This window comes from Taudactylus pleione, unplaced genomic scaffold (genome assembly GCF_031769625.1).
Source record: "Taudactylus pleione unplaced genomic scaffold, aTauple2 ptg000454l, whole genome shotgun sequence".
Classification (NCBI taxonomy): domain Eukaryota; kingdom Metazoa; phylum Chordata; class Amphibia; order Anura; family Myobatrachidae; genus Taudactylus; species Taudactylus pleione.
This window is the reverse complement of record NW_028284856.1, coordinates 16402941-16427547: the sequence shown is the minus strand read 5'-3', so window position 1 is coordinate 16427547 and position 24607 is coordinate 16402941.

The following is a 24607-nucleotide window of genomic DNA, read 5'->3' as shown; positions in this document are numbered from 1 at the left end:
ACTTAACACATGATTTTACACATAACAAGCACACATTAGTTCGCAAAATAGTACGCTACATTTAGACTTAACACATGATTTTACACAGAACAAGCACACATTAGTTTGCAAAATAGTACGCTACATTTAGACTTAACACATGATTTTACACAGAACAAGCACACATTAGTTCGCAAAATAGTACGCTACATTTAGACTTAACATGATTTTACACAGAACAAGCACACATTAGTTCGCAAAATAGTACGCTACATTTAGACTTAACACATGATTTTACACATAACAAGCACACATTACTTAGCGAAACATATGCTAAGACCAACACATCTAATTTGTTAATTAATAAAACCAAAAACACTTACCAAAAACACACAAATATCCAAAAGTTATAAAAGGTCACTTGGGTTCCAGCCAAAATAACTGTAAAAAAAAACAAAAACAAAATCTCAAAAAATTTAGAAACAATTTATTAATAAATGTTTATGGGAATTATTGGAATACTTACTCAAAAATATAAATACAGTAAAAAGAGCAAAAAAAAATACGCAAAAATGCTAACTTAAACAAAGAAAGTAATCCAAAAACGCTCCTTCAAACAAAAAAGAACAACTCCTTCACGTTCCACCAACCAAACAACAAACCACTCTACACCGAAATACCTCCAACAATCGAAAAATGCCACCTCGAATGGAGTCACACCAAGCCATAAATAGGCTTTATTTTCCTGCTCAAATTAAGGACGGACAATAGGAGCGTACAATGAATGATGTGGCCGAATAATGCTGATGCATGTATAAAAAACGTCACTGAAGGCCCAAATCGGTCTGCTGCATTGAGAAAAGACAATGAGTACAGAGCAGCAAAGTACTAGCCAAGAGGCGCCATGTAAGTATTTGTTTTTTAAGGGGAAAATGCTTATGTTTAACATTACATTTTGAAACATTTTGCTTTAAAATTTTTTAAAACATTTCAAAAAAAGGTGTGGAGGATGCCATGGAAGAGACTGCTGGGGCTAGTAGGCAAACTAGGGCCAAAAAAAAAAGGCAGCCACAATTCACAATCAAGGAGATGGAGGGTTTGGTGCAAATGTGCAACGACAAGCTGGCACAGGCACCAAGGAATATGGGTGCAACCCAGAGATGGAAACTGTGGGACGACATAGCCAGTGGTGTCAATGGGGTGGGTGAGTTTAAACATTCAACCTGGGAGGTCAAACGCCGGTACGTAAAAACTACATTTGACTAAAAAGTGTTTACAGGTCCAAATACTGCAGTAATAATGCCAACTTTTTAATCAACAGATGGAGCGACTTCAAATATCGGCTTAAACAAAAACTGGCTGATAGGTCTAGGCATGCAGGGGGGACAGGTGGGGGTCCCACCCCTGTGTCACTTGAGCTCACGGATTTGGAGGAGCTGGCACAGGGGTGTGTGCAGGATGAGGAGGTGTTGGGCGTGTCGAACATGGATACCGACATGCCAGACTTTGCGGCTCCTCATGTTGCCCCAGGTAAATGTTGTAATTTTAACAACTCAGAAATTTTGTTTGTAAAATATCTAGATTATAATTTTACTCTTTTCTCTTTTTTCTCACAGAGACACAGGCGGATGAGTCTGCTCCAGAGGTGAGCTTTGGCTGCAGAATTTCTTCTGGCTCTGCAGGGGAGGAAGCAGTAGATCCGGCTGAGGACCCTGTGGCAGACAGTCCAGGGCATTCCCCCTCGCAGGCAGTGGCCCTCCTCACTGATCTCAATGTTAAATTGGATCAGCACACCGAGATTCTGCTGAGGATGGACGCTAATCTGCTACGGGTGGCGGACGCCCTGGAGCAAACTGCTGCGGCCAATGTGAGAATTGCAAATGCCCAGGAGCAGCTCGTTCACCAGCACATGTTGGAGCCGGCCTCCCTTCCTGCCGGAACATCAGGACCCTCCACCTCTGGCACAACAACAGCCATCCCTCCAAATGTGCCTAGCCCTATGCCTAGTCCAGAGGCCACAACATCTGCCTCTGGCCAGGCCAGCCAAAGGAGATCCCGGACACGTTCAGGCTCCCTCCAACCCCTGGTCAAACGGCCTAAAAGGCGATGACAGCACTGGCTAATTTCCCCACAATCCATCTCTGTGTTTGCCCCATATTCCTTCATGCCAAAAATCTCCCTCTCCTTTCTTGTGAATTGTTTTTATTTATTTTCTTTTAGTTCAAATGCCACTTATTTTGTTTTTGTGTCGCCAAAATCATTTCTAAATTTTGTTACCTTAAAATAAATATGGACACAATCATTTAATAAAATTATGTTCAAAATCTGCAAAATTCTATTGTTGATTTATTCAAAAACTGGGTAAAAGGTAATTCCTCAAACAAACTTACAAACAATACAACGGAAATAGAAACATTTAATATTTAAAAAAAAAACAAGGGTTAAAAACAATTTATGAGTTTTAATTAACACTTAGCAAAAAACAAAAGGACGATTGGTTTCTTGGCCAAAAAAAAAATATGAAAAAAAACAAACATGCGTACAATATTGTTTCCCTAAAAAAGAAACACTTACAAATATTTTAAAAGCCCACAAGAAAAAAAACATTTGTTAGCTAATTGATTGTATGACCCAGAAATTAGTACTTCACCTGCGTTCGTTTTTTAGCTACTAAAAAAGGTCTATTTGCTAAACACCTTACAAGCAGTTTAGCAATTAAAAGCTGATTGTTTTTGTGGCCTCAATTGATAAATCGCTACACCATCGATGAGCCCAGGGAAGTACGAAGAGACCATCATCATTGCGGTAGACTATAGCAGACCACAAGCTGAGCGAGCAGTCTTAATGGAAATTGGATCAGACAGTGATGTATCACTTGTTGCGTTCACATTTGGCGCTCGCATAAGATAATTTTTGTACGCCCAAAAAACGCCTTGACACATCTGCATTTTTCCATCTCCACCCCCGTCACCACCCCAAAACGGACAGTTCTGTCAATCACATTTGACATGTCACTTCCTGTTCGCTGTGTCTACGATCGACTGAAAAATGACCGCAATCAGACGTACGCACATGCGCACTGTTACACCGACGCATGCGTGGTTGTACAACATCGTCTGACTACGAACGAGCGGCCACTTACGAGCGGCTCTGAATCAGGCCCTAAGTGTCATTCGCTACCTGTTTCTACTTGATTAATAAACGGAATCTCTGGTTAACCCAATCTGCTGAGTGGACTAACCTCCATATGCACACCTGCTGCGCACTTATGTTAAACTCTGCCAATAGTCAGCCATGCAGAAGACAGGATGCTGTTACAGCAGCAAAGGGGAGAAAACTGCATTTTAGTTCCTATGGTTTTGTAATGAAATATTTAACAAGCACATATGGGTGTGATGTGTTGTTTAGGTGCCCACATAGAGGGCCTGATTCAGAGATGGCCACTATAGCAACAGCTGCTGCGTCTTTGTATGGAGCGGCTCTGCTAAAATATGCAAAAGCTGCAGGAGGCATCTAGTGTAAAAAGACCTCCACAGTAGGCTTCTGTGTTCCGCTGCTGCGTTAGAAGACTCAGCATCGCATCAGGTTACTCAGGATGTCCGGTGAAATCACGGTGCAGGGGCCAGTGAAGCTGCGTCTAGCTTCAGCAAGGCACAGAATATGTGTCTGAAACCCCATCTCCTGGAATGCTGCCTGTCGCTGCCCTCAAGCCCCCAACTGCATATCAATCTTGCTGTGACTTTTGGGGCACTGCGTGAGAGATAGCAGAAACAGATCTGCAAACATCGGCAGATTGTGTGAAAGTCGATTTAGCGTCCACCTCTGGATCAGGCCCAAATTTGACCATGTAGTGTACAGTATATCTGATAAAAATCATGTTAATAAATAGCATTGTACATCAGCCAAAAAAAGGTAGAGGAAAAATCTCTGAAATCCGATTCCCCCCCGAGCACCCCCGATCCGAGTCGGGAACCGAGTCCGGCTCGGGTTTTCCCGCCTGACTAGAAACTGAAATCAAGGCAAAACATCATCATCCCGCCTTCTAGATCTCGTGGGTTTTGGATTGTATAAAAGGTCCCTGCGTCGACGCCATTTCTCACTCCGGCTGTGGACAGTGAAGAAGGAGGGTGGGAGCTAGGGCTGGCTGGGCTGTGTTGTGCTGCTGTTGTCCATAGGAGCTGTGTCCATTCAGTCCTTAGGGGCTGACTGGGCTGTGTTGTGCTGCTGTTGTCCATAGGGGCTGGCTGGGCTGTGTTGTGTTGTTGTCATAGGGGCTGGCTGGGCTGTGTTGTGCAGTCAGTTGTCCACTCCAAAGTCTATAGGGGCTGGCTAGACTGTGTTGTGCAGTGTTCCATAAAAGCTGTAGTCCTAAAGGAGTGCTGTAGTGTTGTCCAGGGGGTGATCTGTCCATCAGGGGTGCTCCCCCCCCCCAATTTTTTTTTCTGTGTTTGTGAATTATGTGCGCTGTAGCATCAACAAAGTAGTGCCAAGCGTGCACCTGTGTCATAAATCAAGGGCCAGCTCGCTTGTCCGTTAAAGGGTGCTGTAACCCCCAAAGTGCACTCCAAAACAATATATATATTTTTTTCAGTGTTTGTGAATTGTGTGCGCAGTAGCTGCACGTGCATCAACAAACTACTGTAGTGCCAAGCGTGCGCCTGTGTCATAAGTAAAGGGCCAGCTGGCTCATCTGTTAAAGGGTGCTGTAACCCCCAAAGTGCACTCCAAACAAAATAAAACATTTTTTTTCCTGTGTTTGTGAATTGTGTGCGCTGTAGCCGCACGTGCATCAACAAAGTAGCGCCAAGCGTGCGCCTGTGTCATAAATCAAGGGCAGGCTGGCTTGACCGTTAAAGGGTGCTGTAACCCCCAAAGTGCACTCCAAACAAAATAAAAAAATATTTTCTGTGTTTGTGAATTGTGTGCACTGTGGTTGCACGTGCATCAACAAAGGAGCAGTGGCAAGCGTGCGCCTGTGTCCTATAAGTAAAGGGCCGGCTGGCTCATCTCTTAAAGGGTGGTGTAACCCCCAAATTGCACTCCAACAAAAATAAAAAATATTTTTTTTCTGTGTTGTGAATTGTGTGCGCTGTAGCCGCACGTCCATCAATAAAGGAGCAGCGCCAAGCGTGCGCCTGTGTCATAAGTCTGTTAAATGGTGGTGTATCCCCCAAAGTGCACTACCAAAAAAATTAAAAATTCTTCTTTTCTGTGTTGTGAATTGTATGTGCTGTGTTTGTGTGTGCCTTAGCCACACGTATATATCAATATAACATAAATGGAGGACCAAACTTTGTCCGATAAAAATAAAATAGGGAAAGATCAAGAACCACTTTCTCCTAGTGCTGAAGCTGCTGCCACTAGTCATGACATAGACAATAAAATGCCATTAACGTCGTCTGCCATGGTCGATGCCCAATGTCATAGTAGAGGGCGTATAAAATCCCAAATGACAAAGTTCAGGAAAATGACCTTAAAAAAAACATTTAAATCATCTGAGGAGAAACGTAAACTTGCCAATATGCCATTTACGACACGGAGTGGCAAGGAACGGCTAAGGTCTTCCCCTATGTTCATGACTAGTGGTTCAGCTTCATATGACGATGGAAGCCCTCCTCCCGCTACAAATATCAAATGGGTTAAGCTGGCAAAAGCACAGTGAAGAACTGTGTGTTCTAAGAAGATATCACAAATCCCCAAGGAGAGTCCAAGTGTGGTGGTGGTTGCGATGCCTGACCTTCCCAGCAATGGACGGGAAGAGGTGGCTTTTCCTCCATTTGCACACCCTCTGCAAGTGCTGGAAGGAGCACCCACAGTCCACTTGCTGATATGCAAATTGAAGATGTCACTGTTGAAGTACAACAGGATGAGGATACTGGTGTAGCTGGCACTGAAGAGGAAGTTGGCGAGGAGGATTCTGATGGTGATGTGGTTTGTTTAAATCAGGCTCCGTTGGACACAGTTGTTGTCCGTGGGATGAAAAAGCCCATCACAGTCATGCATGGGCAGAAGACCAAACATTCCACATCTTTGGTCTGGCAATATTTCAGTCTTGCCATATGTCCCATATGTAAAGGTGAAATAAGTAGGGGTAGGGACGTTAACCACCTAGGAACATCCTCCCTTATACGTCACCTGCAGCGCATTCATAAAAAGTTACTGTCAAGTCCAGAAACTTTGGCTAAGACCGTAAGCAGTCCAGGGACACCTAAATCCCTTTGTCCTGTTGTATCCAAGCGCCTGCAAACCACACCGTCAACTCCCTCCTCGTCAATGTCCTCCTTAGTCAGGATCGGAAGTAGTCCTGCAGGCCATGTCACTGGCATGACTGATTCTCCTATCCGGGATTCCTCTGGAGGATCCTGCATTGCTACGCCTACTGCTGCCACTGCTGCTGTTGCTGCTGGTAGTTGTTCATCATCCCAGAGAGGAAGTAGGAACACCACTACTTTTACTAAACAATTGACCCTCCAACAGTCCTTAGCGAGGAGGATGAAGTACGAAAGCAGTCATCCTGAAGCAAAAAGGGTAACTGAGGCCTTGACTGCTATGTTGGTGTTAGACGTGCATCCGGTATCTGCCATTAGTGCAGTGGGATTTAGACAATTGATGGAGGTAGTGTGTCCCCAGTTCCAAATCACGTCTAGATTCCACTTCACTAGGCAGGCGAGATACCAAGACTGTACAGAAACATCAGAAAAAGTGTCCTCAGTGTCCTAAAAAATTGCGGGTGTACCCAATGTCCACGGACATGTGGACAAGTGGAACAGGGCAGACTAAGGACTATATGACTGTGACAGCCCACTGGGTAGATGTATCACCTTACACAGCAACAACAGCAGCATCACCAGTAGCAGCATCTCAGAAATGCCAGCTTGTTCCAAGGCAGGCTACCCTGTGTATCACTGGTTTCAGTAAGAGGCACACCGCCGACAACCTCTTAGAGAAACTGAGGGAAATCATCGCCCAGTGGCTTACCCCACTTAGACTCTCCTGGGGATTTGTGATATCTGACAACGCCACCAATATTGTGCGGGCATTACATCTGGGCAAATTCCAGCACGTCCCATGTTTTGCTCACACAATAAATTTGGTGGTGCAGAATTTTCTGAAAAACGACAGTGGCGTGCAGGAGACGCTTTGGGTGGCCTGAAAAATTTCTGGCCACTTTCACCATTCAGCGACTGCGTGCCATAGACTGGAGCGCCAGCAAACACTCTTGAACCTGCCCCGCCATCACCTGAAGCAAGAGGTTGTGACGCGGTGGAACTCAACCCTCTATATGCTTCAGAGGATGGAGGAGCAGCAAAAGGCCATTCAAGCCTATACATCCACCTATGACATAAGTAAAGGAGGGGGTATGCACCTGACTCAAGCGCAGTGGAGAATGATTTCCGTGTTGTGCAAGGTTCTCCAGCCCTTCGAACTTGCCACACGTGAAGTCAGTTCAGACACTGCCAGCTTGAGTCAGGTCATTCCCCTCATCAGGCTTTTGCAGAAGCAGCTGGAGAAAGTGAAGGAGGAGCTAAGATGGAGCGATTACGCTCGGCATGTGGGACTTGTGGATGAAGCCCTTCATTCGCTTTGCCAGGATTCCAGGGTGGTCAATCTGTTGAAATCAGACCACTACATTTTGGCCACCGTGCTCGATCCTAGGTTTAAAGCCTATGTGGTGTCTCTCTTTCTGGCCGACACAAGCCTGCAGAGGTGCAAAGTCCTGCTGGTGAAAACACTGTCAGCTGAAGCGGAACGTGACACATCAACAGCTCCTTTTTCATTTTCTCCTGCAACTGGGGCTGCCTGGAAACAATTTAGGTATCCTAAGCAACCTGCTGGAGGTGATGCAGGGCAGGCAGGACCAAGTTTGGACATCTGGTCTGGACTGAAGGACCTGGCAACAATTTCTGACATGTCTATTGTCACTGCATATGATACTGTCACCATTGACAGAATGGTGGAGGATTACATCGGTGACAGCATCCAAGTAGGCATGTCAGTCGTACCTGTACAGAGGCAATTTGGAGGCCCTTATACAAACTGGCTCTATTTTACCTGAGTTGCCCCACCTCCAGTGTGTACTCCGAAAGAGTGTTTAGTGCAGCCGGGAACCTTGCCAGCGAAAGGCGTAGGAGGTTGCTTCCACAAAATGTGGAGAAGATGATGTTCATAAAAATGAATTATCAACTCTTCCAGGAAAACTAACCTCCAGAAAGTACAGAGGGACCTGTGGTGGTGGATTCCAGCGGGGACGAATTAATACTCTGTGAGGATGAGGATGTACACAACACTGAAGAGGGTGAGGAATCGGTGGATGAGGACGACATCTTGCCTCCATAGAGCCAGTTTGTGCAGGGACAGATTAATTACCAGCTTGTTTTGTGGGGGCCCAAATGAACCAATCATTTCAGCCACAGTCAGGGTCGGCCCTAGCCCACATTTTTAGGTAAGCAAGTATATTTTTTGGTAGCCCCCTATGCAGTGCCCCTTTTACAGTGCCACCGGTAGTAGTACCCCCCGTGCAGTGCCCCCAGTAGTATTCCCCTTATATAGTGCCCCCGGGTAGTATTCCCCCTATGCAGTGGCCCCAGTAGTGGTACCCCCTATGCAGTGCCACCTTTAGTGGTCCCCCCTATGCAGTGCCACAGGTAGTGGTCCCCCATGTGCAGTGCCCCTTGTGCCCCCAGTAGTATTCCCCTTATATAGTGCCCCCAGTAGTAGTCCCCCTATGCAGTGCCCCTTTTACAGTTCCACCAGTGATGGTCCCCCCTGTACAGTGCCCCTTGTACCCCCAGTACTATTCCCCTTATATAATGCCACCAGTAGTAGTCCCCATATGAAGTGCCCCCAGTAGTGGTACCCCCCTATGCAGTGCCCTTTTTACAGTGCCACCGGTAGTGGTCCCCCCTGTGCAGTGCCCCTTGTGCCCCTAGTACTATTTCCCTTATATAGTGCACCCAGTAGTAGTCCCCCTATGTAGTGCCCCCAGTAGTGGTACCCCCTATGCAGTGTCCCTTTTACAGTGCCCCCGGTAGTGGTCCCCCCTGTGCAGTGCCCCTTGTGCCCCCAGTAGTAAGCCCCTTATATAGTGCCCCAGTAGTACTCCCCCCCTATGCAGTGCCCCCAGTAGTGGTACCCCCTATGCAGTGCCCTTTATATAGTGCCCCTATTAGTAGTCCCCCAGTAGTAATGCCAACCCTTGTAGTGCCCGCAGTAGTATTTCCCCCCTGTTGTAGTGCCCCCAGTAGTATTCCCCCCCTTGTAGTGCCCCCTGTAGTAATCCCCCCTTCTAGTGCCCCTAGTAGTAATCCCCCCTTGTAGTGCCCCCAGTAGTATTTCCCCCCTTGTAGTGCCCCCAGTAGTATTCCCCCCCTTGTAGAGCCCCCAGTTGTAATCCCCCGTTGTAGTGCCCCCAGTAGTAGCCCCCCCTGTAGTGCTCCCAGTAGTAGCCGCCCCTTGTAGTGCCCCCAGTAGTAGTCCCCCCCTTGTAGTGGCCCCAGTATTAGCCCCCCCTTGTGGTGCCCCCAGTAGTAATCCCCCCTTGTGGTGCCCCCAGTAGTAGCCCCCCCTGTAGTGCTCCCAGTAGTAGCCCCCCCTTGTAGTGCCCCCAGTAGTGGTACCACCTATGCAGTGTCCCTTTTACAGTGCCGCCGGTAGTGGTCCCCCCTGTGCAGTGCCCCTTGTGCCCCCAGCAGTAAGCCCCTTATATAGTGCCCCAGTAGTACTCCCCCCCTTTGCATTGCCCCCAGTAGTGGTACCCCCTATGCAGTGCCCTTTATATAGTGCCCCTATTAGTAGTCCCCCCAGTAGTAATCCAACCCTTGTAGTGCCCCCAGTAGTATTCCCCCCGTTGTAGTGCCCCCAGTAGTATTCCCCCCTTGTAGTGCCCCCAGTAGTAATCCCCCCTTGTAGTGCCCTAGTAGTAATCCCCCCCGTGTAGTGCCCCCAGTAGTATTTCCCCCCCTTGTAGTGCCCCCAGTAGTATTTCCCCCCTTGTAGAGCCCCCAGTAGTAATCCCCCCTTTTAGTGCTCCCAGTAGTAATCCCCCCTTGTAGTGCCCCCAGTAGTAATCCCCCCTTTTAGTGCTCCCAGTAGTAATCCCCCCTTGTAGAGCCCCCAGTAGTAATCCCCCCTTTTAGTGCTCCCAGTAGTAATCCCCCCTTGTAGTGCCCCCAGTAGTAGCCCCCCATATAGTGCTCCCAGTAGTAGCCCCCCTTGTAGTGCCCCCAGTAGAAGTCCCCCCCTTGTAGTGCCCCCAGTATTAGCCCCCCCTGTAGTGCTCCCAGTAGTAGCCCCCTTGTAGTGCCCCCAGTAGTAGTAACCTCCTTGTAGTGCCCAGAGTAGTAGCCCCCCTTGTGGTGCCCCCAGTAGTAATCCCCCCTTGTGGTGCCCCCAGTAGTATTCCTCCCTTGTGGTACCCCCAGTAGTAATCCCCCCTTGTGGTGCCCCCAGTAGTAATCCCCCCTTGTGGTACCCCCAGTAGTAATCCCCCCTTGTGGTGCCCCCAGAAGTAATCCCCCCTTGTGGTACCCCCAGTAGTAATCCCCCCCTTGTAGTGCCCCCAGTAGTAATCCACCTCCCCCCGCCCGCAGTAGAGACGTAATAAAAAAATACAAAAAAACCCCCACTTACCTGAAACCTGCTCCTGCTCCCGCCGCCGATATCAGCTCCTCCGTCCGCCACTTTGCATCATGGGAGTGACGTCATGACGTCACTCCCATTACCCACTGCGGGAGCCGGAAGATGTCTGGCTCTGGCAGTGGGAGCAGCAGCCGATGAGAGTCTGTCTGACTCTCATCAGCTGCTAAAGCAAACACACAGCTGCTGGCGCCAGCGGCTGTGTTTGTCACTATGTAGCGCTGACCGAACTCCGTCCGGTCAGCGCTATATACACGGTGCAGCTGTGTCACAGAGACACAGTCTACCCGCGGCCCGCATGGTACGCAGCTGAACGCCCTTCACTATGTGGCGCCTTACGCAGCTGCGTACCATGCGTAGCAGGAGAGCCGGCCCTGGCCACAGTCGTGTGGCAGACCCTGGCGCTGAAATGATTGGTTTGTTAAAGTGTGCATGTCCTGTTTATACAACATAAGGGTGGGTGGGAGGGCCCAAGGACAATTCCATCTTGCACCTCTTTTTTTTCTCTGCATTATGTACTGTTTGGGGCCTAGTTTGTCAATCTGCCATCCTGTCTGCTACTGCAGTGTCACTCCTAGATGGGCCGCGTATTTGTGCCGCCCACTCGTGTCGCTTAGCATAGTCATCCAGCTTCCTCGGTGCAACCTTTTGGACATAAAAACAATAGTTTGAGGTGTTCAGAATAGACCGGAAATGAGTGGAAATTAATGTTATTGAGGTTAATAATAGCATAGGAGCAGAAAAACCTACAAATTCTGTGATTTTAGCTGTTTTTATGCTTTTTTAAAAAAAAATACAGATCCAAAACACAAAACCTAGAACCCAAAACACGGAAGGGTGGTTTTGGCAAAACCAATCCAGATCCAAAACACGAAGAAAGATCCAGATCCAAAACCAAAACACGAAAAGTGGCCGGTGCACACCCCTAGAAAAATCACATAGTGCTAGGTAACTGTGATGTACTATGTTGGAGTAGAAGCTGAGAGGAACAAATGTTTAATGTCAAATTCAATCACACAATCTTTATATAAAGGCACAATATCATAGGTTTTTTTTAACACTTGGGGGCCCATTTATTAATTAATATTTTACAGTTTATTCCACAAAAACACCCGTTTTCGGGGGGTAACTAATTACAAATATTTAGTATCCGATACCTGCTGCAATCCCTCCATTCCCACAGGCAGCCGAAACCCCCATAGGTTTCTATGGGGGATGCAATGCGGCCATATATATTAGCTTCCAGAATGTGATGCATTCCAGAGATTGGCCCCCGCAGCTAACGCCATCTGAAGATGGTGATGAACTGCTGTAGCCTATGGGCTACACATTGCAAAAACTACCAGGCGTGGGTTCCATAGAAACCTTCCCCCAGCAATGGCCACAGCACATGTGTGGTCAGTAGACCGCGCATGCGCTGTAATCTCGGCGCAGGACTGAAAACACCTGTCACTTCACTCTCGGCACATCGTAAGGACCTTGTATCTGCTGGGATGTGCACCGACCCCCGTGTTTTGGTTTTGGTTCTGTATCTCCTTCAAGGTTTTGGATCTGAATTTGCAAACCACTCTCAAGTGTTTTTGGTATTGGATCTGGATTTAAAAAAAAAAAATAGATAAAAAGTTTTAAAAACAGCTAAAATCATGTAATTCATGCCATCCAAAACCCGAAATTCAGATTTAAAATCCGAATTCCGAACTGCAAAAAGATCAGAACCGCGACCCGGATTTACCCAGATCTCCTCAGGAGATTAGAACTGTGACTCGGATTTACCCGGATTCACGAAATTCGGGTGGATTCGGATTTCTGGAGAACCGAACCGCACATCTCTAGTACCGGCATGGGCTTTTTGTTAAATCTGGGCGGTATGATCACATCCTGCAATGCGATCATGGGCGCTAATATCGCTCTCCGATCTTATTGCAAACGCGATCACTAATAAATGGGCCCCTTGGGGAGAGGGGGTCTTCACATTGTACACCCAATATGTTTCAGTGTCCTTGCAATATATTCTCTCTCGCTCAATTTTATTTGTTCTATAGTGTTAAAAGTAAGGTAACAAAGATTTAAGATACTGTATGTGTCAGATTAAAGTGCTTGGATGTCAACTGGTTTTTAAATTTACTTTTCATATCTCTGAGAAGCTCCTGAATTATTCACTTTAATGGTTGTTTTGGATTTGCCCACATATTGTTGGCCACAAGTACATTCAAGAAGATATATTTTCGTCCTTAACCTGACAATTCATAAAGCGCTGAATCCTGAATACTGTACATCTGAATTGTTATAGCTTGAGAAGGTTTTGTATTTATGGCCCATTAACTAGAAAAACAACTGTTTGTCTTTTAAATAAGGGCCTGATTTAGTGGTGTATTCTAACTGCATGCAACGCCGATCAGTGGCGTCCCTGCCTGCGGTGTCACGCACCATCAGAAAGGGGTGTGTGGCTTTTTGTAAAGGCCGTGGCCTCATGACAGGGGGCGTGGCCTCATGGCTCGAATGGCTGTGGTCCCGTGTTTCTTACGGGACCACAGTCCCCTGTGCAGGAGGTGCGGGCTGCATTGTGTGCAGTGCCGGCTCCCTCACTGTGTCAGGAGCCGAGCGCTGCACTTAATACAACAGTGCAGCGCCCAGCTCCTGTCACTTAGGGGGAGTCTGCATCTTGGTGCCACCCCTCGGCGGGTGACACCTGGGTGTGGCCCGCACCCCCCTTGTGACGCCACTGATGCCGATGTTGAGCGATTATTTGCTACTACATTCTGGAAACCTCTATGGCACACGCGTTAGTCTGTGTGTACTGTACACACATATTTGCTGTTGAGTATGGGAATGCTGGTATCTGAGATGGTGAGGGAAAACCATGGGCGTTCCTGGTTGGTGACTGGGAGCGGGCATGAAGTGTACATTAAAAAAATTGTGTGAGCATGTTATGGGAGTGTGATGGACATGTCAGTGACTGGCTGCATTCTCAGATGCCACAGAGACTATGGTCAGATGGAGAGTCTGCACCTTCCATAGGGCTGTGCAAGTGTACAGTAGGTGGTGCACGTGATGGTGTGCCAGTGGTGGAGTGTCTTATATCTCCAGCAGTGTTATACCGTGCAGCAATGCTGAAAGTGGACGTTTCAGTGCTTGCACATTGAGGTGAACTCTAACACACAAGGGCAAAAAGAAGCAATTGCATGTTAGCTGCTGCTCCACAAAAAGACCCAGAAATGAGGGTGACCGCGTGCCCCTGTGAATCTGGCCCTATGTCTTTTTTACATTCCTGAGCAGATCTGACCTGGCTTGGAGCCATTGTATCCTTAGCTTTCTGAAAATAATGTCGCTTTATATAAATGAGGTGTCACAATGATTTTTCAAACTGTTTTTGATTCTATTTCAAACATTTTGTTATACCGTACTCTGTGAAACATTTCTTCTTTGTATTCTTTTTATATTCCAAAGGCAGGTTGGCATAGCATATCCTGCATGAAATCACCATGCACACGTCCAGAAACATGCCCATAGGTTTGTTATGTATGCTGAGTACTGTAAGGGGATTTTCATGCAACCCCCAAACACATGCAGACACAAAGATTTGCATGCTCCTAAGAAAGCCATATTACGTATGTGCAGGTGGACAGGAGCAAGTGCAATTGTCGTATCATGGTGATAATGGTCTCCTGCAATGGGGAACTCTTTGTGATTGGCTGATTGTAAATGCTCCACCAACTCTTTTTATCATTTGACATTTTGTTGGAGTTTAAGCAAAGCATTTTTATTTTCATACAGGAAAGTGGATGTTGTTTCTGCTGTGTTAGAGAGATTTTAATAATATTATTGATGCCTAGTTTTTAAATGTATTTATTGAAATAACGTACCACACTAAGGAGGGCGCCACAGTCAGACAGTGACAACGAGGTGATGTGATGTGCAGTGCCAGATTACCAATAAGGTGAAACAGGGGAACGCCTAAGGACCAGCGCCCACCTGCCGCCTCTATGGCCACATCGGTAGAGATGGCTAGTGAGGGAGCATCTCAACACACTGACTCGAATCATTTGGATGTTAGAATGATTCGAGTCACTCAGCATTTGGTGTGTCGAGACACTCACCTCTCTAGCCTCTCTGTCAGTGGGAGCCTGAGTGAGTGGCAGCTCCACCCCCTACACTGCTGATCCAACCTGATCATACTTCTGCACCAAGCTCATTCAGACCTGATTCCAAGATGCGGCCGCTCGCTAGCAAAATGGGGCCGGCTATTTAAATTAAGCGCTCACAATGCGTCGCGTAAGGATGCCCTCTATGTCTTAGCGAGCTATGTCAAAGAGCGCTCGCAAATGTATAAAGATGCCCCCTTGCCACTCGCAGCACATGTCATCTCCAGGAATTGTAGAATTAATCGGTAACATCGCGAGCCATCGGAGCTGCTCGAAACCCTTGAGGTTGCCTTTCCCCGCCACAAGCACTGCGATGAGTGCAGCCTGAAATACATGCAGGTGATGTGTACAATGACGCTACTTTGCTAATTATGCACGCCCTTTAAACGGCGTTTTGGTGGCCTGACACGCCTGCATCCGCAACACCACTCCCCTGTTTACAAGCACCTTCCCCTGTTACCACCCACAAACAGCACTATCTGTCACTCAAAGTATCGACCTGATAGTGGCTTACGAGCAGCCAAAATCAGATCGCAAAGACCGGCTTGCGCACGTGCACTGTGAATTATACTCATGCGTAGACGAGTGAAAATCGCTCATAGTGAGCAAGCGCAACTTAGCGTCCGGGTGTGAATATGGTCCTGAGTCAGATCAGCAGTGTAGGGGGCGGAGCTGTCAGCGACTCACTCTGAGTCGCGCAGCTACTGCCAGGGCTCGGGGGAGTGCACTGACTCAGGAGTCAGTGCAGAACCTTGAGCTGTAGTGCTGAGCTGCGGAGGGGCGGAGCTGTCAGCGACTCACTCAGAGTCGCTGGCACCTCTGCTTCCTACAGCTCTAAAGAGCCATATCCCGAGACACTGTCTTGAGACACTTCACTGAGTTGAGCCATGTGGCTCAACTCAGTGCAGTGAATCGTTCTGCCCATCCCTACACATCAGGAAAGAGGCAATGACAGGGTTAATCTGCCCATCCCTACACATCAGGAAAGAGGCAATGACAGGGCATACCTACAGGCAGCACTTTCCTGCTGCGTCTCTAAGGTGAGACACCTGGGATTCAAAGTAGCTTGTGCTAAGCCGTGATTGGAGCAGCCCAGCAAACATGCTCTTTTGCAGGGGCTTTGTTCAGCTCTTCAGTTCAGACAGCATGGAGGATGAGGTAACTGCTGGAAGCTCCACAACAAGGTGAGAGGGGCTGAGACAACAGGGGAACACATTGTTTGTATCCCACACTCTGTCTGTCTGTGACCTTGCCTGTATGTGTCTGTGTATATCTCTTTATGTAACTCTTCTGTGTGTCTGTATACTGTATGCAACCATTTGTATATCTGTGTATGCATCTATATATAACCCTGTCTGTACTGTATGTGTTTGTATGTCTCTATATGTAACACTGTCTGTATGTGTGTGCATGTCTCTATATGTCACTCTTGTTTTCTGTGGGGGCCACTGTGTTTACTTATTGTTCCTATCAGGGGTCTATGTGTTTTATTATTTTTTTCCGATCGGGGCCCATGTGTTTTGTTTTTTTTATAATGTGAAGCCTATGTGTTTTATTGTTTTCCTGTGGGGGACTATGGGGCATATTCAATTGGGTGCGAGGTTTAGCGAGGTAAAAAACCTCGCACCCCTCGTGCCCAAATTTGGAATACCGCGGGTATGCGCGCTTCCGATACCCGCGGTATCCAATTATAAAAAAATTGGTTGCAGGGTTTTCAGCTTTATAAACCCCGCGGCGCAAAGAAAAAACATACAAAAAACCCCTTCACTTACCTGGCCGGGGGTCTCCGGTGATCTCTGCAGCTTCCGGTGGCCTCCTCTCCATCTTCTCATTGGAGAGGGGGTTGCTGGGAGCCCTGGGGGCTGCTGGTAGGCTCCAGGGGCTGGTGGGAGAGGCAAGGGCTGCTGGGAGATGTAGTTCTCCCAGCGCCCATTCGGGGGGTTGCGCACACATCACACACAGTGACATACTCACCCTGCAGCAAAACTTCCGACGCTGGTTGAAGAAGAAGATGCAGAAGACAGCGCTGCAGAAGATGAGTAATTATGGACTAATTAAGCTAATTGGATACTTCCAATTGCTTAATAAGTCCTCAGGGGGGATGCTGCCTGGGTCCCAGAGTAAGTCCCAGTGATTTTCCCCATAATAATGATTTTGTGAAAAATCACACCTGCTCTGGAGATGCGTGAAAAAAACCTCCCGAGGCACAAAAATGCAAAAAATATGCACCTGATTGAATAGCAAAAATCCTGCATCTGCAGGTAAAACCTCGCAGGTGCGGGATTTTTGCTATTCACGCACCCAATTGAATATGACCCTATGTGTTTGTTTTTTTCTGTTGGGGTCCATTGTGTTTTATTACTAAGGATTCTGAAATATCTGATGAATATTGGAACATTTTTTAAAAGGGAACCCAACTTCATATTACTATTCCTCCTAGAACTAGATTATTACAACTACACAACCACTGAGGGTTTATTCCACCAATGGGTGCCAAAATCTTTTTTAAGTTTACCAAAATAATTAGGCTCGGGCTGGCCCTGTATGTAGCATTAATTCTATTATTTTGTATTTTTATGACTCGTGTTCTTGATTATTGTCTTCCTGATGATTATGATGGGCCTCATCTGCTGGCTACTTTTTATTGTTGCAACTCATGCTATAGTTCTGTGTTGCTATTTTCTTATGTATATTGCTTGGCTTTGAATTTTATAAAACCAACCTTCACCTCCCACAAATATAAAAAGAAAAAAACAAGTGTTACATGAATGTATGTGACGTATGCCTGGTGTGCTGTAAATCAGGTGCATTTACTTCTGTTGCTGTCCAACTTAGCATACACATATATACTTTGTGCTTTTAGCATTTTGCGTCTGCATTTAGTACACAAATGCATTCAAATTCGACTCTACGAATGTAAATATTGCAAACTATCAACTATCCTAAGATTCATGCTATATATTATTATACAGGGCATGAACCAGTACAAGCACTCGTATCCAGTGCTGGTACTGTAGCTGCTACCTGCATTAGGCTATGACATGTTGGACTGGAGACATTATGGGGTTGATTCAGAGGTGGATGCAGAAGCATCTATTGATGGTCGTCCATCTGTGACTTTATGCAAATGCCGATATAAAGTCCTTCCCTGGAGTACATCCATGTGTAAGAATGTGTAAGGAATGAGACGCCCACGTGCAGCATCTGTACATGCTGTAATACTGCCTGGGGCCATCGGAACTTGCAAAGCCCAGGTGCAGATTTTGCGCCTGGGTATGGCCTCCAAACTGAATGATTGGGAATCTGTGTACGCAAACACACCTGCGACACTCTTGCGACACTCCAATAACACTCCCATAAGATGGACCATCTCCGTGCAGCCGCATGTAACAGCCCAGGAATGGCCACTACATTTTTAAACACGTCTGTGTGTGTGTGTGCGTCTGAAATTGCAACTGCGACTCTGTATGGACACAATTGAGGCATATGTATGGTACAACCTAGACACATGTAAAGTAGCAAACAATCGCTTAACTTAGAATCAGGCTCTATAAGATGGAAACTCAGTGTGGGATCCCCTTCTATAATGTCACTTACTGTAGCTCTAGCCTGTTCAGGCCTACAGATGCCTTTTGCACCTGATGGGACTAGCTATATGTTGCCAAGTAGCGTTTACACCCCTTGTGAGGTCTAACCACTAATAATTATACTGATACAATTTGATTCTTTGAGTGCATCAATTGAATGAATCAGTTGTTAAGTTTAACTTGGTAAAGGTCTATGATTATGGATCTTTGCAGGGAGTCGGTATGTATGACCGCCGGAGGTGAGGCCGGCAGTTGAAATCGCTACGCCGTCAGCCCGATGGGTTAAGATCCAGACAGTGGAGGTAAGTAAGCTATCCCTACCCCTTCCCCCCCTAACCCTAACCCTCCCTTAGGGGTGCCTAACCCTAACTTCCCCCCCTAGTGCCTAACCCTAACCTCCCTCCAAGGGTACCTAAACCTTACCCCCTCTGCCCACACCCTAAACCTAACACTCCCGGGGGGGTGCCTAACCCTAACCTTCCCCCGGGGTGCCTAACCATGACGCCCCTTTCCCTAGCCTAGCCCCAACTCTCCAGTGGGGGTGCCTAACCCTAAGTCCCCCCAGGAGTCCCTAAACATAACCCCCCCTACGACGGCTAAGAGGTCCCAAAGCCCGGCTTACCTTCATTTGGTATCCTGGGTGTCAGGATTTCGGCGGGTGGATAATGATAGGCGTCGGGATTTAGTCCCATGCCGGGATTTGACAGTCAGGAAGCCGGCGGTCGGCATTTCGACTGCCGGCTTCCCGACTACATACCCTTTGCAGCAGTCACAGAGATACAGCTGTGGACAAGCGCATATGCACTTGTGTCTCTTTTGCGACAATACGCCCTTACTGTACACTGCCAATTCAACTAATTTCAGTGAGGGCATGTTGTGGGTATTCAGAGTTGTGTGTAGTCAATTCAACTAATTTCAGTGAGGGCATGTTGTGGGTGTATTGTGGATGAGTAGATGGAGGTGCTGGCTATTCAAAGTTGTGTGTAGTCAAAGATCCACCTGGTTTTAAATGGTTCTTTTGCAAGTATTGGGTGGTGCAAGTCCTCACTGACAATGATGATGTCTACTTCCACAGGTGGATTGATGTGGCCGGTATAGCCACATATGTGTAAAACTCTTAATGCAGACTAATATACATGTGACCTCAATGTGGTTGCATTTTGCAACTTTGAATCAGTGCCTATGTCTCTCATACACTACAGTTTCCTTAAATGCAGCAAAATTGTGAGTAAAGAATGTTGGTCTTCCATTTCTGTATGTGTCCACTTTTAAAATGTATGTAATGATTAGTATCCAATCATGTAATATAGTTTTCAGTGATACCTTAACAAACACCAGGGGCTAAATTTAATACTGTAGCTTGCGACCTTCAGCCGCTGCAGGGATTTATGCAAGTCGACCCGTATTTTTAAAGCAGAAATCATCTTAAAGGCCAAGCCAAGTTAGTTTAGCCTTTAAAATGATTGGCACTTTAAAAAAAATACTGGGAGACCAGCATAAATCCCTGCAGCAGCTGAAGATCACAAGCTATTACATTTAGCCTCTGGTCCGAAAAGATGACCACAAAATGAACAATGAAGGTGTTACAGTATGTGTAATATTGTTATTAAGGTATGTGTAAATGCTCTCACTACACTGTTTTTATTTCTAAGCTATTTTTTAATTTTTTCAATTAATTAAAAATTAGTACCACAAACTATGTTACTTCTTTATGTTCTTCTTAATGCCCAGTCTTGTGTTTTTGTAAAATAAATTAATAAATAAAGGCATTATTATTACCACTATGTATTTCCAGTAAAAAAAGCAAAGGATTCCAGCAGCAGGTTGGCGATTATAACTGTGCATGCAGTGAAATGGGCCATGACACTTGTGCTGGTATTACATTCAACGTTCTCAACCACTGTGACGGGAATCTATCATACAGTACCTGATTTGTCTTCAGGCTCCAGTAAAAGAATAAAGTATATTGCTAGCTACACATATCATGAGTGTTATCACTTATTAAAGATGCAACTGAGTAGGGTTGAGTTGCCCATTTTTATGATAAGATGGTATAGAACTGGCCAGTGACTATATTAAAGTTGTTACTTTGTTCACTTGCAGAGACACATTCACAAAAAACTCTTGACAATCCATATGGACTTTATGATTGTTATCTATTAAAAATTTAATTGTGTATATAACAAAGTGGATTGTGGGCCTGCTGCGAAAATATGCTAATGATTGCTATCGCAATGCTGTTGCACTGCCAGCATAGAGACGCCCACTACTTCCCACTACCGCTATCTCACATTCGTAATACCTTGCAAACCTCCATAAACATCGGTAACATCAAGTACCATCGGTGCCTCATGCAGAATTTCAGCAGCCCTGACCTTACTTGCTAACCTCGTTGCCCGCAGTGAGTACACAAGATGCGTATGCCATCACACTGGCTAATTTATGCACGCCCATGCAACAGCGTTCAAACAGACAAACACGCCTACTTTACTCTGACCACCCCCACGTCACCACCCTCAAACGCTCACGGCCTGTCAATCCCTCTGCGATGGGTCTCCATGATCGACGTGTGATCGCAGTGGTGCCATCATGTACACGCACTGCCATGCGCAGTACGCAACAATTGCCTGTCTGTGTATGCTTTAGCAGTTGCGATCCTTAATGAATCAGGCCCTGTGTCCGATTGTGAAGCAAAAAATAAAAGGCATCCCTCTCCGACAACCGATGTGTCCTCATACACCAAACCTCAATATGCCATGTAGAGCAAAACGCACGGCGCAAGTGATCCGAGCGGTTTAACGTAGCATCTCTTTCTTTAATTTTGTGTCTCATTTGCACTACAGACACAGCGAAACACCACTCAATCTGTACCAGAGACACCGGGCTGAGATTACAACTGCACGGGAATTCGTTTTTTAATATGTACAAAGTTTCAGATGAAGCACAACGGGACTTGGCGTTAACAAAAGCTGCAGCCGCTGCATTGTGGCACTTTGTATACAGATTCAGATTCATTTGCATATAGACGTACAAGTGTAACATATGTAATTAATCAGTTCAGTCTCGTTAAGTGGTTTTGTTGCATCTGATTGTTTCATTTCTGCAAGTAAGATGCACATTCAAGCAAAAAGATGCTTGGCGTAAACCAAGAAGGGCTGATTGGCGCAACTGCGGCAAGGACACATCTGTACGCAGAATTTTTTTTTTATATACAGAATGCTGCAGTTTACAGAGGATGTGTAGACTTTGATCATTCCCCATTGCAGCTTACAGTCTATATTCTTCAACACACACACACTAGGGTTCATGTTTGTCAGAAACCAGTTAACCTATCTTCATGTTTTTACAAAGTGTGAGGAGGCAGGAGCACCCAGAGGAAACCTACACAAACTCAGGGAGAACATACAAATTGTACACAGATGGAACCAGCAACTCCTTTTCTCAGCTAGATTCCTGCAGACCTGAATCACTTGATACTGTAGGACGGAGGACTAAATCCCTGCCTAGGGCCCAATATCAGCAGTGAAGATTAATGTGGGATGCCTGAGCAGTGGTGTAACGAGCAGAGGTGTATTAAGAGAGGAGGGGGCCTGTGTGCAGTCTACATCTGGGCCCCCTTCTCTCTCTCTAGTGGCGCAAGGAGTAGACTCTGGCGCTGTGCCAGTGGCCATTTTCCAGGTGATTCTTCTCTACTGTGCATGTGCAAATCACCTAGAATATGGGCACCAGTACATTTTCCCAGTGGTTTGTGTAGTGCTGCCGCTGCTGTAACCGAAGTTCAGAGAGGTAAGTATTAAAGAACATGCAGTTTGGGCCCGTGTACACCGCACACCCTGCATACATTATTAGTAGGGATGTGCAGGCTCGGTTCTACTCGGTTCCGTTCGTTTTTTTTTACCGAATCTTATTGGCTATCCAAAACTCGTGACAGCTGAAACCCAATAAGATTCGGTAAAAAAAACCGAACGGAACCGAGTAGAACCGAGCCTGCACATCCCTAATTATTAGACACGCCCTTGGTAACAAGGGTGCAGCAGGTGGGGTACATGCCCTGGGTGCTGTAGAGGTCGGAGAGCCAGACTCAGGGTTAGCTCACCTACACCACGGTCTGCTTTGTTGTACTTTATGCAGCCACCTGGGCCATTTATGCCTGGCCTTCACGAGGTCATGAATTCTGCAGTTCTTCAGTTGGGGCCAGGGATTCTGCAGTGGTGCATCTTCTCTCCACACCTTCTGTCTTGTCTTGAGCTGTGCTCTGCAGTTTTCCTTCCTAGCGCTACCTGTAAGTGACCTCACTGACATGTGGACACTGGAACCAGAAGTGATCCTTTCTTCACTGCGGACAATGCTGCTGGCAGCACATGAACCTCTTCACTCTGCTGGAGTGGAGCAATACAGAATAAATGAATGGGATAGAAAACTGGAGAAGGAAGGTAAGTGAATGAGGGGGGAGCACAACTTCAATAAATATATAAGGGGAGACAGGTGGCACAACTTAAATATATAATAGGAGGATGGGACACAACTTAAATTTATGGCGGTATAGGGAGCAAGACTTAAATATAAGGGGATGCAGATGGCATAAATATGTATGGGACGGGTAGGTGGCACAACGTAATAATGAAACATAAAAGGGTACAGGCGTCACAAATTAATGAAACATAAGGGGTGAGGGCAGGTGGCATAAATTCATTAAATACTATATATTATTAGATATATGATCCTTATATGCCATCAGAGTTCTCCACAAATGCTAAAGTTTATATGTAACCTGGGTCCAGCACTCCAAAGTACATGGACAACTTGATCCAGTGCTCCTACAGGTATAGTGCAATATATAATTATAAAGGTGCGGCACTCAGGATACAAGTATCGGCACAACAATGGGAGGGAGTGTGGGTACAGTGCTCTCTCTCGCTCAGGGTGCTAAAAGTTCTGGCTGTGGCTCTCCATCACGATCCTAGTGCCACTGCCAGCTGAGGAGATGGAGAGGAGCTTACAGACACCTGACCTGATTTCCACCACTGCAATTGCTGACCAACTGCTGGAATACCGGAGAACAATTATTTGCAGACCAGGTCAGCTGCAGATAAAGTGGCCACACCGGCCGAACTGTGTGCTTTTCCCACTGTCACTGTCTTCCTCTCCCTGTCACCCACTGCCTCCCCCTGTCACCCATTGCATGTCCCTGTCAGACACTGCTTCTCCCAGTCTCCCATGGCCTACCCTGTCACCCTCTGCCTCACCAGCTATCCTCTGCTTTCCTCTGTCTACCCAGGCATCCACTATCTCCCTAGTCACCCTCTACCTCTCCCTACCACCCACTGCCTCTCCCTGCCTTTCACTGCTTTCCATTGTCACCCTCTGTATCCCCAGTCAGCCTCTGCCTCCCCTGTCAGCGTCTGCCTCTCCCTGCCACCTTCTGCCCCTCAGTACCACCCTCTGCCAATCCCTGCCACCCTCTGCCTCTCTCCATCACCCACTTCATCTCCCCATGGGGTGGAGGAGTGGGAGCCCAAAGCAAATTTTTGCCCCTGGGCTTACCATTCGCAAAGTTCTACCACTTGCTGGGGATAAACGCAATGCTTCTCGTCACTGCTCATAAAAATTTTGTTGTTTAGTAAACTACAGCATTAATCGAAGAGATGTGGTTTAGAGGACACCTAAATTTAACCGAATCTGTAGACAAATAGCTTCAAATTTTTAAACATGACAGATTACACTTTAACAATTAGATTAGTGAAAAAACAGAAATAGAAAAAGTGAGTTCGCAGCTTCTCCCTGTGGGACATTTGGACATTGGAGAGATCCATTGGTAACTATCCTGCCTATTTGCAAACTATACTCCTGCTGTCAGCGGTAAAGTTATCATCTCTCTACATAATTTGACCAAAGTCATATGCCAAGTGGTCTCTATATATCTACTCAGTCTTTTTTGCAATAGTTACCATAACATTGTTGGTTCCATGTTATCGGGACAAACACGCTGACAAGATAATATACTGTTCATTGCTACATTATTTAGGATCATCTCTTCGAAACATTGTTTCCACCTGGAAAAGACTTACCATTTTGTTAGCAGCGGTTAGTGTTCATATAGGATGATCTGAATATTGCACAGAACATTGTGTATCTAACACCTATGTTGATATTGTCATTTGCTTCTTTAGGTATTTATTGTTATTAAATTTCCATGTTTTATCTATAATCTGTATTTGTTCTTTTCACAAACTGGCGCTCCTATACACCCTTGTTTTTGTCTCC